A 20,085-nucleotide genomic window follows, 5' to 3' on the forward strand; every position below is an offset into this window, starting at 1 on the left:
CGTTTTTTTAGCCCGCAACTTTATGCAATGTCAAGCCACAGCACTGGGACCAATTCTAAACTATGCGTGCAGAAATTCTACGCCGAACGCAAACTACACAACTTATTTTTGAAAGTATGTATTGTGTCATGCAGGCACAAATCAACTCCTCTCACGACGTGCCTGTAAGGGGGAGAATTTTTTGTTTGCATTCAATGCCACCGACCACTTCGACTCCAACTACGAATTCCCTTCCTGCCGTTGTGATGTGTTAAAACGTCCGTTGCCCAAGCGTCGTTCTATTTTCCATCGGAGGTCTGCATTTTATTTTCACATTCCACTTCAACTCCAATCCATGAATTCACTTTCTGCCACTCATGGCACTTGCCATCATGCGAAGCAGGGGGCCACAAAAGTTACCTTCAACGCAGGCAGACTGACACACTACAAACTTAATACAGTAGATTCCGGTTAATTGGGACATGTCGGGACTTGTGCACTTTGCCCCAATTAAGCGGCTGCCCCGATTAGGCGACCTCTCTTGTATATGGGCATAAAAGACTTTGAAATGGTAGAAAGAAGACTAAAGAATGTTTATAATGCAATATAAGTTTATTAAACTATTAATTTGATTAATAAATCAGCGGGCTTAGTTAATTTATTTTCATTTGTAAGAATTATAACATTTTTGTTAAAAATATTCTTCACAGTCATGGGCGACGCTGAATGAATGTCTTTTACTAAGTCCAATTAAAGAAAAGTCCTATCCTCTTGCAGATGCTATAACAACAAGAGCTTTCAAAATAGGGGAAGAATAGGAAAATTTGTGAAAAATAAGAGTGAATCAAAGGAGGAAAATATAAAGTAATAATATTCTGAAAACAAAAAAATTTAATTTCGTTGCGAGTATAGAGTCTGTCGCCGACTCATGGCCCAATAAAGAGGCATGCTGTCCCAATTAAGCGGATAATACTCTGGGATATTCCTCTATTGGGTTCTGTTCTTCAAGATCTGCCCCAATTAAGCGGCTGCCCCAAGTAACCGGTGGACCCATTAAACGGAATCTACTGTATATATGGAGGATATTTATTAATCAAATATACAGTTGTCTTATTGCATGAACTACTTGTTGCAAGTGGGTGTTCATTATTTCCATTAACGTATAGATTAAACCATCCCAATAGGGTAGTTTCCTTCATCAAAGAAAACGAAAGGCTTTGATTGCGATTCGTTACCCACCATTAGTGTCTTCATAATATACAAATTATTTGGATTTAGAAATACCGGTTTAGACGAATGGCAAGGGTCAATTTTATCCTCATTTGAAAAAAGGCCAGATTGGCGCCCATGCGATTCCACTCCACGTGACGTCGCTGGGACCTAGTTTCTACACAAGAGGATAGGAGTTTTACATCGTCTGAGATTACCAATGCATGCATGAGGCACAGAGCTCAGGGAAACATGTCTTAATAATCACCTATTAAAACTGGCTAAGGTCGGAAAGTTTTCTTCGTTTGATAAGGTATTAATAATCCTTATTTAAGCCAAGCGCTACCAGCTAGCATGGTACTCAGCTACCTGCTATCATCCTGCGTCGTATCAGCGCTCAGAGCCTCGCCCCAAGGTCACCTCACTTGCGGCAGCGGGAAGCAGAACGACATCATGCAGAGTTTTTCCCGGCATTCATACTTAGCCGTCGCGTTTTCACGCGCTTGAAAATTTTCACTTTTCATTTAATCGCGAAAAATAGATATCGTCATTTAAAAATCTAAAAGCGTGAAATACGTACTCCAGGAGTAATAATCTTTCGATTTAGGCAATAAAAAATAATAGGAAACCACCCTATTTATGGCTTAAAGAGTTTTTAAGTCACTTTTGAAGAATTATCCTATTTGCATCCGGTAGTGGAAGACTCATGATACCGATTAAGCTGCTTAGCTTTCAAACATTTGCAGTACCTATATCTATTTATCATTTGTTAAGTTTTTTGTATGAACGAATTTTTCTCTAGCAAAAATCATGAATGGAAGCAACAAAATCAGACAAGAATCGTGGATAATTTATGATATATTGCAAGATAGTATCCCTTGTAATTTGCCTGAAAAAATAATTTAAGGGGAAAATTTGATTTGGTCAATAGATGTCTTGTTTTCTAAGTTATTTCGATGGCTCCGATATATCGATTTCCGATATATTTCTTCATTATAAATCGGAGAGAAAGTGGTGAGGTGCTCATTTAAACCTTTAGAGGACTAGCGACGTAATTGGTCCTTTTGTCATGCCCTGCAGTTACACGATTTCAGCATGAAGTAGTATCCCGGGTGAACTCGTCGAACTACGTATTGTCTTTCTTCAAACTGCTGCGATTGTTTTTTTTTTCTTGTAGGCGTCTGCTAAGAATATGAGTCTGGTGTATCCCTGTTGATATTACTTATCGGATTGAAGATAAGTGGGTTGCTACCCTTGGATTCGAAAATTCTCTGTGTTTTTAAACCAACTTTAATCGCTACGACTGGCTACGACCATCTTCACACGATCGATACATTCCGAGGAAATAGAAAATATCAACGAAGCGAAAAAAAAATCCTAAAATAAAACGTTGATATTGCCTTACTTTGGAAGAGAAACTCTTGATAACGAGACTTGGTCATCGAAAAAGCTTATGGAAATTCTTGATCGGTATTGTGGGTAGTCTTAGGGTCGTTTTACACGGGGCACAATTATAATTAATAAAATAATCTGACGTGTATACGAAGGCGCAGTCAAAATTTCTGTGGAAAGCGGTGAATTTCTAGAACACATGCGAAAATACATGGACTTCCATCCATTTTCATGCATATACATGAGATGGAAAAAGAGCCCGTTATAATTTCGTTTGTGCATTCGCGATCTTTCACTCCATAATGAGAAATAATGCTGTTCTAACCTGCGCAATTACGTGCCCAGTGTAAAACGGCTTTTATGTCGAGCATTAAACTTTCACCGAGAAGAATAACTAAATTGCTGTCAGAGCCTTAAGGCCGTTTTACACGGGGCACGAACTTGCACGATCTAATGTGTGTACGAAGGCGCAGTCAAAATTGCGTCGTGTAAAGGCCGTTTTACACGGTACACGGAATTGCGCAGTCTGACGTACGTGTGAAGGCGCAATCAAAATTGCGTCGTGTAAGGTGCCAACTGTGTAATATATTTATGGTGCCTTAGCGGTGAATTTCTAGAACACATGCGAGAATGCGTGGACGTGAGATGGCAAAATATCCCCTGTTCTAATTTCGTTCATGCATTCGCGCAATTCCACGACACATTAGAAATTAATGTAGCTCTAACCTGCGCAATTCCGTGCCCCGTGTAAAATGGCCTTTAGAGTTACCATACATACAAATATATTTTTTCTCAGAAAATTAAGCTTTAATAAAAGGAAACAAATTAACTATTAATAAAAACAGGATGAAAAATTACGAAACGAAAATAAAAGTCCGTGCCCCGTGTAAAACGGCCTTTAAGCGTTGAATTACTAGAACGCAAGCGAGAATGCGTGGACGTGGGATGACAAAACAGACCCTGTTCTAACTTCGTTCATGCATTCTCGCAATTCTACGCCATTTTAGAAATTAATTCTGTGCTAATCTGCGTAATTCCGTGCCCCGTGTAAAACGGCCTTTAAAGTTGATATCCTCTCAAGTCGATGTTATCTCAATTCGTTCCGGCGCTCCAGTGGGAGTCTTCACACTTGCCGAGACCCGATACGCGAGGCACGTGGTTTTGAAACCGCACCCGCCTCCGAAAGCCTTGTCAGCCCACTTCGATGGGAAAATTGTAAAGAAATAAGTGAAAAAAGGAAGACTAGGCATTTTTGGCTGACGATATGCATGGGCGTAGTCCGTAGAGAAAGTTAGCCGCTCTCCCTTCGAGATCGTATTTCGGAGCATTTCTACGCGTCTCTGACTGACCGTTAAGACCTGGCTACACGATACATTAACACGTAAGAGTTAATGTCTAAATGTATTAACGCGATAATCAGTAAATAAACCCTCCCCCCAGAACTCAGAGAAATTGTAAAATTTAATCCATTTTACTTGATTGGATAAATATTAATGATAGAATAGTGTAATAATTAATAAAATATCCCTCAGACAGCTGTAAAACTCACCATTATGAACCATTTATCTTAAAAATTTTCTGGGGGAGGGTACCCGCACCTCCCGTATTTCATAACCCCCAGTATTAGTTGCTCCTAAACCCCCCCCCCCCCAACCCTTAATTCCTTGCTGCGCGCCTGGCGAGAATGAAAGAAAAAATGCACCGTGTAACCACCCAACTTGTGCGAATGCATGCACAGAAAATAGACCTGTTCTAATTTGGTTCATGCATTCGTACATGTTCCGTTGCGGTCCACCAAAATCATTTACGAAAACGTACATGAACTTGTACGTGTTATTTTAGTGTTACCCGGCCTTTACACCCGGTTTTTGCTCATTTGTTTTCCTAATTAGGCTCAATAAAAATCAACGTGAGAACTCTCTGGAGGTTTCATCCCAAAGTAAGTTAGTGAAGGCATACGCTGGCATTGGTACCACCGCTGGACCCTAGTGGAACCGGTGATTTTTAGCTTCAAAGTCGTCGTTATTGATTCGTTACCAAAACAAAATTTAGTCCCATTTTCAAAATAAGAATGTAGTCCCTTTCATTTGCTCGAATTTTTCCATGCTCTAACTCATCACTCCGCCTAATTATGTCTCCCATTTTATTCCTAAGAAAGTATATTGGGGAAATTTTACGTGAATATTTTCATCGCCAGTGGCGCAACGAAGGGGGTGGGGTCCAGATCCCCCCCGAAATATAAAAGCACACTTAATTTGCGCAACAAAAGAAAACGAAGTATTGAAAAAATCATGAATTGACAAAATATTTATTTGACAAATGAAGTTTTTGTTGGTTATGAAGAGTGTGAAAATAAAAAACCCTCTACTTAGTACGATGCTTCTCAAAGATTTTTCCCCCTGGTTTTGAATCCCCCCCCCCCAAAAATTCCTACCTACGCCACTGTTCATGCCAAACTTTACTTTAAACTGCGTTTAAACTCTAAGTAATTAATTCATTTTGCAATTCATTTAATTGCCCCCACGCTTGAGGAAACATAAAAAAAGGATAGTATATACATACTAATCGAGAGATTTTTAAGGAAAATACTCAGAAATTGAATTCATTTGACGACCTATTAGCTATTTAATTTAATTTCAGAAATATTTTTTCAAATACTATTAATGCTATTGATGAAAAACCAAGCTGTTGAGCGTATACAATTCCCACATATGTGAATTAAGCTTATTCTAAGGTATTTATCATACAGCTGTTTTAGCCAAGTATCTAATAATGTCGATGAGTACCAGTCAACGGTGCGCTAGCCAGAAATTTTTTTCGGGGGAATGAGGGGGGTCAAAAACCAGGGGGGAAATTTTTTTTAAATAACAGGGTACTATGTAGAGGGTTTTAAATTTATTTGAACTCTCTTCATAATCGAAAAATACTTTTGTCAAAGAACCTTTTGTAAATTGATGATTTTCAATATTTTGTTTTCTTTTATGAAGGAAAGTAATTGTGTATTTATATTTCGGGGAGGGGGGGGGGAGGATCCGAACCTCCAGGACCCCTCCCCTAGCTGCGCCACTGCCTATCCAGTAAAGAACCTATAAGTGGACCACTAACTGATTCTTTCATGTTTTTTTGTCGTAACTTAAGCTTTAAAGTTTCTTTTCTTAAATTTCTTTAAAAATCTTTAACTTAAAATGTTAAAATTGCGAACTCTTGATTCCATTTGCGCAATCGTGCTTAGTTATGTCTGAAGGGTGCAAATTATTCCCATAAATTCTTTAGAAATATATTTGTCACAAAACTTTCCTCATTAAATTCGCTTCTTTCAGATTGGAAAGATAAAATATCACCTTATTGAGGAAAATGCTCCACGATTACATCATTGAAGACCCTTTCCCTATAATGTTTAATACTTTTTTAAATCGGCGAAACGTGACAGCACATTATTCTGTCGTCGCGCGAAATATATTGGCCGTCAAACTCTTTCTCCATTCTTTGTTAACCCGTCGCGTGTCACCGGCCACAATGGAGATCTATTCACGCATTTTCTTTCGTTCTTGTAAGACGTTTTTTTTTACGACGAGGCGAGGCCTACGTCAACCTCGGACGCGGCCGTTCACTTGAAACGCAAGCTCTTGACTCATATCGTAAAACCGCAGGAGGGAAGCCCTACATTTCAAGTCTGGCGCCTCCCGGACGGACAAATTAAATTACTTGTTCCAGCGGTTCCTGAAAGAAAAAAAATACATATCCCATAGGATAGTCCCACCGCACTCTATAAGCGATGAGTAAGGGAAAATGATGTCATCCGAGCCGTGCAGTAATCCGCGGGTGTAAAAATTATGGAGGATAAAAATGAATGCACTTGACCCACTTAACTGATACCCGTTCTTTTAAGAAGAGTTTATTCTATACATATATACACCAATAAGCCGTATTCAGATGAATGTACCTCGATTTAAAAAAATAAGTCCATTATTTGTAATAATTTGATATTTTTTACCTAGTTTTGTGCTGGAATTAATAGATTTTTGCCGTTTTGATGGTGTCTACGCAGAACTTTAATCTCAAATTTGTCATTATTTCAGCAAGCCATTTTATTTTCCCGCAAACAATTTTTGCCTGAATTTAAATGCCTTTAAAATGCATGCAAATTATGAGAAAATGTGAATACTTTATTTTTATTTTCAATAATCCAGGTATTGTTTGAATGAAATACATCGGTCTTTATTTTTATATATCTATTATGTATTATAGTTGCCAGTAAGCCTCAAAATTAAAAAATGGTTTATGGATGTCTTAATAATTAAACAGCACAGTCAACGAAATTCTGGAAAGCCATTATGATTTTAAGAAATGTTTTCTAAACTGCATGTTTTTGCGTAAAAAATGCAGCGAAATGTATCTTATATATAAATTCGAATATTTTCTAAGTAAATGAAATTTGGATGGCATTATTTATGTGATTAATTCTGCCAACGAATCCTTCCCTTTTTGGCTCAGACATTAGATCCGTCTGTTCTCAGCAGTCATCGATTCTAATATTGGTTTGACGTAGCTCTCCACTCAATAGGGTAGTTTCCTTTATCAAATAAAAGGAAATTCATTGATTGCGATTAGTATGTATTCATAATATACAAATTATTTGGTTTTAGAAATCCCAGTTTAGACGAATGTTAATGGTCAATTTTAACCTCATTCAAAAAAGGCTAGTTTGGCGGCCATACGATGCCACTCCACGTGACGTCACAGGAGCCCAGATGCTATACGAGTAGTCAGGAGTTTTAAATCGTCTGAAATTATCATGTGGCACACAGCTCAGAGAAACATCTCTTAATAATTACCTATGGTTGGAAAGTTTCCTTCCTTTGATAGGGTATTAACAATCCTTATTTAAGCCAAGCGCTATATGCTAGCATATGACTCTACTACCTGCTAGCAGACTGCATCGTAGCGGCGCTCACAGCCTCACACATCAGCGGCCGGAACCAGAATGACGTCACACGGGCTTTTCCCAGCATTCATACTTAGCCGTCGCGTTTTACGCGCGATTGGAAATTTTCACTTTTCATTTTATCGCGAAAAATAGATATCGTCATTTAAAAGTCCGAAAGGGTGAAATACATACTGCAGGAGTAATAATCTTTCGATTTAGGTAATAAATTAATAGGAAAGTACCCTATTCTCCTATCGGCAAGTCTTTTAGCACACCTTCATAATTTTTCTGTAATAAATTATTCACCGCCTACTCTTTGTATCTCATCTATAGCCTGCTTCTCCCGTTCTCCCTTACCATATGTCTTTCAACGATGATTTTTATTATTCTAATCGAGCTCCATGATGTGGCTGACTAAAATGTCTCGTTTTCTACCAAAGGTTTTTGAAAGACTTCTCTTCTTAGAACTTACACATTACTCAAACGACATATCCATTTGATCTTAGTCATTTTGCTATAACACCACATTTCAAAAGCCTCCAGCTTTGATTTGTCTGCTGCTATCATGGTCATGCTTCATTACCAGGGTTTGGCCTGGAGGCAGAGATCAGTTTACCTCCCCTCCCCTGATTCCCCCACTCTTCCTCCCCAACACTAAAATATAATACATTCGTAAGCTATTCATTTATTCGAGATGCGATGCTTGAAATTACACACCGCATGTTTGCTACGAAGACGTTTTATTAATAATATTGTTTAATATTTTATAAAGTAGTCATTATCGTTAAGTAATTTAATAAGAAAAATGTGATAACTTTTCAAAGTAAAATTTTGAAGTTTTGCCGCGGCACTGAAATCTGCCGCACGGGGCACGTACCCCCTCTGCTCCGCCCTTATTCCGGGCCTGTACACTACCTCAAAGAAGTATGCTCCAAACGTAAGATCTAGTGAATTTCTGCCTAATTTCAACGTTTATATTGTTAGCTGTGAAAGCACTCGTCTTTTTGAGGAATGCTGTCTTCACTTAGGCTATTCTACCGACTTCTTCTGATCACAGCGAGTTGGATTTTCCTCGTGACAAAGCATGTACAAAGCAGCGGTATAAAAAAATGTGCGAATAAACGAGGATGAATAGCCAAATCCCTAAAAAATAATATTTTGTATTTTTTAGATTGAAAAAATTTCTTTGCGATCTTCCTTGTAGATATTAATCAATGAGTGACGTTCATTTTGCGGCGCATTCAAGTCAAATGAATCCAAGAATAGTAGGCATTCAAGTGGAGGAAATGATATTAAAGATCGATTAAATGGCAGAGATGACAGGGGATGATAATTCTGCATTTCTTATATCTTTATTGGACATTCTCAACAATCTGCAACCCTCGAGTCGGCAATATCAGAGGGATTCGGCCATTCTTCAATCCTTTCCAGACCTTTCCCAAAATGGCAACGCAAAAATAAGCACGCTACACACGCCATCTTTCCAATCAATACTTATTCTGCAGTTAAAAATACTTCAATTCAGTTTTTCCTTTCTCTTGACCTCTTATGTTTAACGTTGATTAGTGTCTTGCACTATAGTAGATCTTAAAGAATTTTGAATACAAATTTTTGCCCACCTTTCGGTATATTTGTACACGTTCGTCAGGGCTTTTCTTTTGCAATGAATGAACAAATCCAATTCATTGCAAAAAATGGTGAATGAAAAGAAAAGAATAATATTCTCCCCGATGAAAGTATCATAAAAGATGAAAGAATAATATTCTCCCTCAAATATACCGAAATATAAATAAACACCTCCAGGATTATTACGGAGGCTTCCGCGGTGAGTTGATTGTTGATAGTTTTCCGGGTTTTTCGGGTCATTCGGACCCGAAGACGGGAGCTGGAACGCGCCCGAAACTGTCGTCCGCAAAAACATGAATCAACGCGGTGTAAACCCGGAAAGCTATCACCAAACACCTCCAGGAATGGAAATACCATCCCTTTTTCAATCACTAGGCACGCCCCTTTTTCCGTCGCTGAAACAATCGCTGGCACCGTCCTACGGCCGATCAGAACGCACGGCCGCTTTGTACAGCGATTTTATCGCCACGTTTGTATTTTAATTGAACGACATTTGTAAATGCGGATAGTGATGGAAAAAAGGATCTTAGGAATGACGGTGTGATTCAGATAATGATGGGTCGAGGGATCACTCTTTTGGTCCCTGTTAACCTATCACTTGAGCCATCATTCTGAGGGACGGAAAAATCATCGGGTGATTCAAGCTTTATTCGGCCATGTACTTCAAGAAGGGGAGGACAAAAAAGGGAAAGAAGGCGCCCCGGCGAAGAGAGCCCGGACGACGCGTCTCGCGACGCCTCCGTGGTAAGGATAAGTATGGGAGGGTATGGGATGAGAGAATCTCGACCGTTATGAAGTCAATGTGAGGTACCACCGCCGTAACCGGACTAGTTGTGCCCAGAGAAATGGAAGAATATTCCATAAAGAAGAATAACCCGGAGATTTCACTCAGCATAAGTCAAGATACTGCCGAAGTTGTTTTGAACTTTTAGATACTTCTCTCAACACTTCACCTGGTAATCTTGCTGATTTTAGCGAAGTTTTACGACGTGCCGATATTTCAGGTATTTTGAAGGTCGTTTCGATACGACTCTCCGATGGTGCAAAATTGGAAAGATATGTATCAGCTTTTAAAATCGTTATTGAATGCTTACAGAAGATAGCGGCATAAAATACGTGCTTTCCCTAATGCAATGTGGAAATTTAACTGTTAGACGTTATACCTAATGTATTATTTCCTTTTATGTTAAACTGTTAAACGTTATACTAACCTCATTTTGCCTCTAGGTCCGACATAAGCAATAAAATAAAATGGATATTTTGCCGAACGGAAAGGTTTAGGATTTCGTTTTTCCTCTGATCAATAAAGGATATTGGACAAAGGAGTCAGATATCTTCAATGCGATCTTTTTCATACCTACTTTAATAAATAAGGTATAATGACAATAAGATATTTCAAACAAGGTTAGAAAGCGAAATCGTATGGTATTAAGGACAAAAATTGAAACCTTATGTTACATTATTCATTATACCTTATGTATTATGCTTACTATTCATGAAAACAATGTGGAAATTCGACTGTAAAAAACTGATCGCCTGCGGCTGGAGTTGGGTGCACTAGAAATCGAGGGGATGTTTGGGAGGACAAAAGTCTGCCGTGGCTCGGCGTCTCAAGAGGTGACCTGTAAGCGTACTTTATTCTAGTGCACTCCTTAAGCCTGAGGTTTTACCTTGAAAAATTGCCGCTGATAAAGAGTTGGATTTTATATTTTCCCGGTGAATTGATTTAAAAAATTTTTTAGGGGCGCTATTGCAAAACATCAGAAAGAGAGGGAAAATTCTGACCTGGAGTGTAGCTCTCTACGGTGTAGAAACAAGGACACTTTGGAAAGAGGATGAGAGAAGACTAGAGACATTCGAGAAGTTGGTGTGGAGAAGAATGGACAAAGTGAAGTGGACGGAAAGGAGATGAAACGACGAAGTGCTGGGCATGGTAGGTGACGAGAGGCAGCTTCTAGGTGAGATGCGGAAAAGACGGAGCGAGTACTTTGCGGGGAGGATATGTTGAATACAGTGTTAGAGGGTAGAATGTCGGCTAAACGGGAGAGGAAGGAAGAGAATAAGATTTTAAGATAGAATGAAGGAGAGCCCTATTGTGAATAGGGTAGTTTCCTTCATCAAAGAAAACGAAAGGCATTGATTTCGATTCGTTACCCACCATTAGTGTATTCATAATATACAACTTACATATTTGGTTTTAGAAATCCCAGTTTAGACGAATGTTGATGGTCAACTTTAACCTCATTTGAAAAAGGCCAGATTGGCGCCCATGCGATGCCACTCCACGTGACGTCACAGGGACCTAGATCATGGGCGTACCCAGCGAGGGGCAGAAGGGGGCAGCTGCCCTCTCTAGAAGCAAAAATCGCAAATATCTTTAAATATTTTTTCTAGCAAATGATTTTAAAAACTAATAAAGAGCTGTTACAGTTTCCTTAAAATTTTGATTTCATTCACCTTTTCCATGCCTAAATACCTACCTACAACCTGAACAACCATGGCTTCCCCCCTCCCAGTTTTGGTCCTGGGTACGCCCTTGACCTAGATGCTATACGAGTAGTCTGGAGTTTTACATCATCTGAGATTACCAATGCATGCATGAGATACAGAGCTCAGCATACTTAGCCGTCGCGTTTTCGCGCGCTTGACAATTTTCACTTTTCATTTAATCGCGAAAAATAGATATCGTCATTTAAAAATCTAAAAGCGTGCAATGGGTACTCCAGAAGTAATAATATTTCTATTTAGGTAATTGAAAAAAATAATAGGAATTGGAGGCTACCAGAATGCTTCTTAATTCCTCCATACGAACCTACCTTAAGCCGTAGAATATTTAATTAATAAATAATTACAAGGCAACACCCAGTTCCAAGGCCAAGAATATTTTTAGTTAGTAAAATACCTTAGCACTAAACTTCCCTTCTTAGATTGTTTTGCGTTAACGTGGGGATACAAATCATATTTAAAAACGTATGCCCTCCATGAAAATAAACGCTTCTTGCCCCCTCCCCGCATCAATTCAATCTCGAAAATACAAGGATCAGGAACGGGGACTTCAAAGGCCAAGTGGAATATTTGCAGCCGTTTTCCTAAATAATCCTCCTCATTTTTCTCCCTCGATCCATAAAGTGAACGCATAAGCACGTAAATGTGAGGGCAAGACCTCATCCAAATAAATGGCCGAGGGATGATCCAACCATGCGTGGCATAGGATGCGTTGCCAAAAAGTCCTGGTGAAAGGTCAGCCAAATGTTATCTCCCTATCTTTATCGCCGGAAAATACACAATCGATGGTCTCTCAACACGTCAAGGGGGCATTTTTCACAAATGCCATATTCTCGATCGAACAATTCATGTCAGCAAAAAACTTTAGCTTCTTCTTAAAGCTTGGTATAACTATATATATATAAAAGAGGATGTCTGTCCGTTATGCATTTCCATACGGCTGCACGGATTGCAACCAAAGTTAGTACGTAGGTGCATCTCATGCTCTCAAAGCACGTGGTGCTACTTTTGATTGTGTTCGACGCGTCCTTAGCGTCATTTTCTCATTGCCGTTTGTTACCAGTGGTGTTATGGTGCCGGAACGCTGTTCCGGCACTGGTTAACAAAATACATAAAGTCAAATAACACTTTCATCAATTTTGCTGCTTCAAAATTTCTAATATATGCATTCGTAGTCAAATAAACACTTTTGTAATAAAATGTAAATAATAACTAGTAATAAAAAATACACAGAGTAATATTTCACATGCAAAAAAAAGTATAGGAAAGTACGTTCCGGCACTGCTAATTTTGCCATGACGTCAGTGTTTGTTGCGTAACTTCATGCAACTTCTGTGGTCGGACATCCTGCCGAGTAGATAAATAATCGCACACAGTATAAACATAACTCAAAGAACTTTACATTTAACTTTTAATTCTTTTAGTGAAAACCTTTTTGCTGGGGTATGAGTTCACGCGACGTTTTTGGTTTGCGCAAGTACGGACACACACACTGATCAATGTTGTGGAGCGGCGTATACTCTGACCGGGGGGTCCGGACCCCCCTCCCCCCGAAATGTAAAAATACAATTACTGTCATTCATAAAAGAAAACAAAATATTGAAAAACATGAATTTACGAAAGATTTCTTTGACAAATGAAGTTTTTCCGATTATAAAAAGTTTTAAAATTAGTTTAAAACCCACTAATTAGTACGCTGTTTTTCAAAAAATTTTCCCCCTTGTTTTGGATCCCTCACCCCAACAAAATTCCTGATTACGCCACTGACACTATGCGTGGTACACGGATAATCGTTTTTTACATTGTTTACTGTTACATATTTACACCATCATCATACCATCGTTGCTTTGCTCATTTCCCCAAAATATTCTGCTAAGTGACCATGAATTCCAAGTGCCAAATTTTCCACTTATCTGGGTACTAATCTTCCTGAGCAACTCCGGGTGGCCTGCTAGTTTACTATAACCGAAATGGTCGTGCGACAGTAAGTACTGCATTAAAATAAGGATAAAACATTGGGTACGGAAGAGGGAAATACGTCAGCGGTGGCACATTCTGGTAATACAATCAGATTCAATATATTTAGCACCGTATAGTATCCAGAAAACATTTTCTGAGAGCGGAAACTAGAGTGAATCTCTATGGTAATTTCGTTATTACACCCACTATTCAAGGAAAAGCTACCACTGTTCAATTTGACACCTTCCTCTAATTTCTCCTACTGTAGAATCCTAGATCTTTGGTTGCACGTTTAGGGGTGCATAAAATTCTTCATTTCCAGTAGTCTCCTCTACATCTGGAAGATCCTCGAACACCCCACGATTTCGCTTTGTAGCCTTGCTTGAAATATCTTTCTGTCCTGATTTAATTTTATTAGAATTTGAAAAAGTACGTTTTGAAGATATTTGACTCCACAGCCTGACGTATAATTTATTTAAGTCCTGTATTTATAGGAGGAAGCAAGAATTCCTAAATCTTTCAGTTCGGGAAAATATCTATTTTATTGTTTATGGCGGACCTAGAGACTGGGTGAGGTTCCAACATAGTGTTCTCCGTGTCGACTCGAAAGATGTTTTTTCTCATATCTCAAGCGATCTAAGGCTTGCGCGTAGCCTTCGAGTCCCTAGCTGCTCTCAGGCTAATTGTTATTTATTACACCATGAAAAAGAGAGTCGATAAGGGCAGCAGATACCGTGGTGGGGACCTGGAGGTCCCCCTGTCTGTAGGCCTGGGTTGCTGATAATATCTACAAGTGTAGGTAGCCCAAGATCATAGATTCAATTTAATGAATGTTGGAAATTAGCTTCGCAATGCATGAAAATTCAGCTCTGTTCAGACAATATTTCTCATCTCTGAGTTGCTAATTTACATCTCTATGTTGCTGATGGTATTATTTTGAAACATGGGAGTATATTTAGAGCATGGAAGTTTTAGGAAGGTAAATATGCTATTTCCCACTTATTTGAGTTAGGAAATGGGACCATTGTTATTATTCCATTCAAATTCTGGCGCAATCAGTTATGCTGCGGTTGGCATATGAAAAATTGGCCTTAGACGTGAAATATTTCCATCTGTGCGACAGGTGATGCAATGCAATTGATCTCAATTATTACTTGAATAGAGCTTATGCAATAAAATAAATTAGTTTAATAGATTGGCAACCTTACCCAGTGATTCATCCTAATCAATGAGCCAAGGAATGGTCATTTATCTCGTCATTTGGAGTGGGCCAATTCTTTATCAAATGTCCGCGAGCCGTTTGTGACATCTGCAATTAATCTTCCTCGGGCGAACGGTCCAGAGCGGTCTAGGCACCGCTTGGCCGTGCTGGTGAAATTCAATGTGCAATTAATGAACGCGAAACTCATGATGTGATATAACAAGTCGCGTAAGATCGTACACGATAAATGGCAAACAATATCTCGCAAAAAAACGAAAGCACTCGTTCAAGATTTCACGATAAATTATTGACGTGCTTTTAAAACCATCAGTATTACATGATAGTGTGTGTTTATAAGCCGTTTGACCTACAGTATATGAAGAACCATTTAAAGAGATAATAACATCTGTGGCAGATACATATAGGGGGCGCAGGGGGCACGCGCACCCCCCTTACCAAATACTGCAGAACCACAGCTGTACTTTTTTATATATCATAAGGTGGCATTGTCTTGTATCTGTGCATTATCAGTTAAATATAACTTTCTTAAACTTTGCATGTGATTTGATTATTTTTTTATGGTGATAAAAGGAAAGGTATCTCAAGATATCTTTTGCGCCCCCCTCCCTTGAGTTTTTTCTGTATCCGCCACTGAATGACATTAGCCCAAATGTCGTGAAGATGAATGTGTAAGAAAAGAATCTGAAAATTTTGAAATATTTTTCGGTTTAGGAAAACTTATAGTACTTACAGGTTAAAAAAATTAAAGAAAGTGCTGCTAAATTTTCCATGATTTCTATGACACCAAATTCACGGAGCAACGCCGCAAACTATTTGTTTCATCATGGTGACGAATCTTTACCGTGGAGTAGCCGAATTGTGATCTAGCGTTGGTCATAGTATCTTGAGTATGAAGGGTATCGTACAGTTTGTAGATGACAGTTCGGACTGCGGATGAGGAAGGTGGGAGATGGGAAAGAGATTGAGAGGTTGGGTGAAAGAGTATGGCGAGGCCATGGAACAGAAGGAGGAGAAGCAGAGGGAGGGTGAGATGGGAAGAAGGGAAATCTATTCCTGGAGAGGGCCTTGCGAGGAGCAACCGCCACCAACGGCTGTCTAATTATGGGATGCAGCGGCCATGGCAGAGTGTGGGAGAAGTCGGGAGCCCTGAGAAGTCTGCGGTACCGCTTCTACGTACCTACATACACACATTCCTTCCTGATCTCACGCCTATCCGTTAGCACGCGTATTAATTCGACGAGCTCCGCACTAAATAGGTACACAAACTAAATGAATTGCGTGGGAGGGTTCTTGCGAAAATTTTGCCAACTCCGCGTGTTTGCTCTGTGCAGGGCCGGAGCTAAGAGTTTTGCCAGGGGGGCAAGGATCAGTTTGCCGCCACTTCTTGATCATTTTCCTCCACCACTAATTTATAATGCTTCCGTAAGGTATTTCTTGAGGTGCGCTAGTTGAAATTACGCGTCGTGTTTGCTATTTAGAATCATTAATATTTGTTATTTATAATTCAATTTCAATTATTAATATTGTGGGTTAATAATTTATAAATGTTTAATTATTGTGAAATAACTTGATCATAAAAATTCAATAACTTTTTAAAAATTAACTTTTTGATATCTGCCGACCTCTGTCCCACCCTAGTTCCGGGCCTGGCTCTTTGGGAGGTGTGACCCTCGTTCCTCACGACATGCTTGAACCCCTAATTTGTGCGTCACAACCCATTCTAACCGTAAAGAATGAATGCATTCTTAGCTTAAAGGGTTTTTTTTTAAGCCTTTCATAAATTTCATTTGGCAGCTTAAGCATTGAATCAGCAGGTAAAAATAACAGGGTATCACTCAGTGGATCTCTCAGTGGCCTTGCTCGTTTTCTAATTATTTATTTGCAAATACCCTGAAAACAATATAAAACAGTCTTCTCAACATTTAACAACTTCTTTTAGGGGATTCGAGCCATCAGTGGCGCAGCGAGGGGGGGTACATATATACATACATAAAACCCCCCTTTACTTAATTGGATCAGTATTACTTATAGAATAGGGTTAGGATTAATCAAATATCCCTCAGATAGTCGTAAACTCGCCATTTTGAACCATTATTCTTAAACATTTTCTGGAGGAGGGCCCCCTAAACTCACACCTGGGTATGCAATACCCCACACCCCTATGTATTGGTTGCGCCTAAAACCCCCCTAGCCTTAATTTTTAGCTGCGCCCCTCGAGCCATTAGCAATGTACGAAACAAATAGCTATGCCCTGGACAGTGGTCAAGTGATCCAGCGGTACTCGAATCCGCGACCTTCGGTTTGACAGGCCGCCGTCGCCGGAAGACGATGTAATGCGCCTGCAATCTTCGTGGTACAAGAAATTCTAGATCTGAATTATTTGATATTGATTGCATTATTGCGGCAGAGCTTTGTGCCAACGAGTGCGTCCACCGGGTTTCGGATGGCCGGTCAACCTCTTGATATAAAGGTTAGCTGCGATATTAGCGATTTTACTTGTCTAAATTATTTAGTATGTTGCCAAGTAATGTGGCAAACTCGGAAAAAAGATGGATATTTACATCCGCTGTCAAAAAATGGCTTATGAGGTATGAGGAAGTAGATTTTCTGTTAAGAAAGGTGACATAAAAACGTTTTCAATAAAAGGTATATTGTATGTATGTAATTCTTACGCGTTTACGCAAGAAAGTTCGTTATCCATGTGTACATTTTTGAAATATCACAAGTGAATGCAATCGGTAAGATAACAAACCACTGAATACAAAGAAATAAATTTACTATTCATGTATGTTCGCACCAGACCTGTACAAAAAGTGTAAGATGGTAGCCCCAAAACTATTCAATAAGGGGTACCTATCTATTCCACAATTATTAAAGTGTTTTCTGATGTAATATACATATTTGAATATAAATGGAATAAAGTTATATTATATTATATTATTATTATAAGCAGTCGAGGACAAAAAGCGACGGCATTCCGAAGTGATACGGGTCTATCCCTGGGTAAGAAAAGCCATCTAAATGATTCACTGAGCCTGTGAAGATGCCGAGGGATTTGCCGATGGGAGGCCGCCAAAAATTATGCCTCCCATCTCCCGGGGGAGAGGGCAGCAGCTCTTCTTCATATGAATGAAGGTGTTGACCACTGCGGTCAGTACAGCGACACTCATTTCACTGCGGGCCTGGTAACATTTACTTTAACGGCTGTAATACTGCGATGTGGAAGGCAAGGGTAATCCACCACATCATTATCCCGAGGAGTTACAACTACTCCAACTTTTATATAGCGGATAGGGGAGAGGAATGGAGATCTGCGTGAATCTAATATGAGGATTGTTGACTAATAACGAGAAATGATTATATTTTCAGAGAATTACGACGGTGGCTGATGAAACAAGTCACAATAAAAAAGTATAAATGGATGAAATTATATTCAGCAGTATTAGCAATTGCAGAATTATTGCATGCTCTTCATTACTGATTTTAAAGGCAGGCAGTTTACATCTCCCATTTCTTCCAACGGAAAAATGTCCCTGAGAAAGGTATTCGGGGTATTATCGTCCTTTAATCACACGCTTCCAGCCCGAGTACAGTTTTATTCTGGCTAAAATATTGGTGTGAAATCGTTGGTAAAAAATATGATGAATTTCAGTAGCCCTCTTTATAAATTAAACGAATGGTCCTCATGGTTTTCCAAATTTATTTCGGTGATAAACTTCAGGAAATTTATCATGATGAAACGTGCTAGCATTTACTTTTACATCACAGTTTTTTTCAGACTTACTCCGTTTTACTTATCCACGATCCATTAGACCTGTTTTCATCTATCCCTCAACGGTATCTCTAGAGACTCAATTCTTCCGTGTATTCAATCATGCTAATGTAATAAGGTGATGGATTTGCTCTGCTTGCGTCAAGCTCCAAAAAATTAAAAAAATAAATGATTGAAACAATAAATTTCCTCTATGCTCATTTAATGGTGCTTTGCATCCTTTAAAGTTCAACGCCAATTATTTATCGGTAGAGGTTTTTTCATTGACGATTGGAATATAATGCGGTATATCTCAAATGTCAAGAAGCTTAGTTTTTGTGATAATGATTTTTTTTGTGTATACATTTGTGCAGTCACTGTAGTTTGCTTGTACGGCTGAGATTTTGTAGAATATAGGTACTGCTAAGTGGGCTTTAGTCACTACAGCCATGCCTGGAAATTTGAAGATCAACCCTCTGGACCAAATCTGCGCCCAAAAGTAAGAACTCAAGTTGCTGATATCTTAATAACGATATGTGCTTGTCGAATACTCGCAAGCAAGGAATGAGAACGTTAAATACCTTTTGAGGGAACTGTCTGAAGTCTCCAATGCCATTCCACCCCGTAGGGCCACAGCCACCATGTTCTTTTTCTATGCCACTCCGTTCTTCTACCATGCTTTTCAAAAGAAGCTCTAGGTTTATTAACAACAACTGAGCCAACCTGCAATTAATTTAGTTTTTCCCATGAATATGTGATGGCTGCTTTAAAATAAATCTTTGGCTGAAGTGAAATTCCAATGAGCTCCGCAAATAACTGACGATATTTTTTCTCAGAAAATACTCACCGCTCTTATGCTGTGCTTATGTATTTCGGACAAGCTCTTGTCGAGATTAAGGGCCACCTCCCATGGCGAATATGAGTGCCTTAAAGCTACTTAGAAAACGGAGCTATTTGCGTAGACCTCCTTGGCTAATGCAACTCTTGCACCCGTCAATTCATAATGCCAAATGGCAAGCGTGTGGCTGTGAGCCCGACCATTTCACTGGATTCGGCTTCCTACCATGCCAGGGCATCTCATATTATCTAGAGGACCATGGTTATTTTCCGTTCCTTGTACTTCCATTGGGGAGGGCAGTAAAGAGTGTATCTCCTTGAATTCATTTGAAGGAATGTAGACTATGCTGGTGTGACATTATGTACATAAATTAATCAGGAAAGCTACTTTCAAGCTTTCAGGATCAATAAAATACATTGGTAGATACTGGATGTGTGAAGCTAGCGCATGGAGGATGGAATTTTACTTCTAATTGAGAATATTTATTATCACGGTAGGAATAAATTGGTTTTTAAATACGAAGATAAGGGTTATGGATAACCTCAACTATAGAAAACATGGGGAAGGATGAATACAGACATAGTATATTCACTTAAACGGCAAATAAAGTAACGTAATGGATAGCTGAATAACGATACCCGTAAATAAATTTTAGTTCTATACCTACCCAATCGCCA

The sequence above is a fragment of the Ischnura elegans genome, chromosome 7 (assembly GCF_921293095.1).
Source record: "Ischnura elegans chromosome 7, ioIscEleg1.1, whole genome shotgun sequence".
NCBI classification, from domain to species: Eukaryota; Metazoa; Arthropoda; class Insecta; order Odonata; family Coenagrionidae; genus Ischnura; species Ischnura elegans.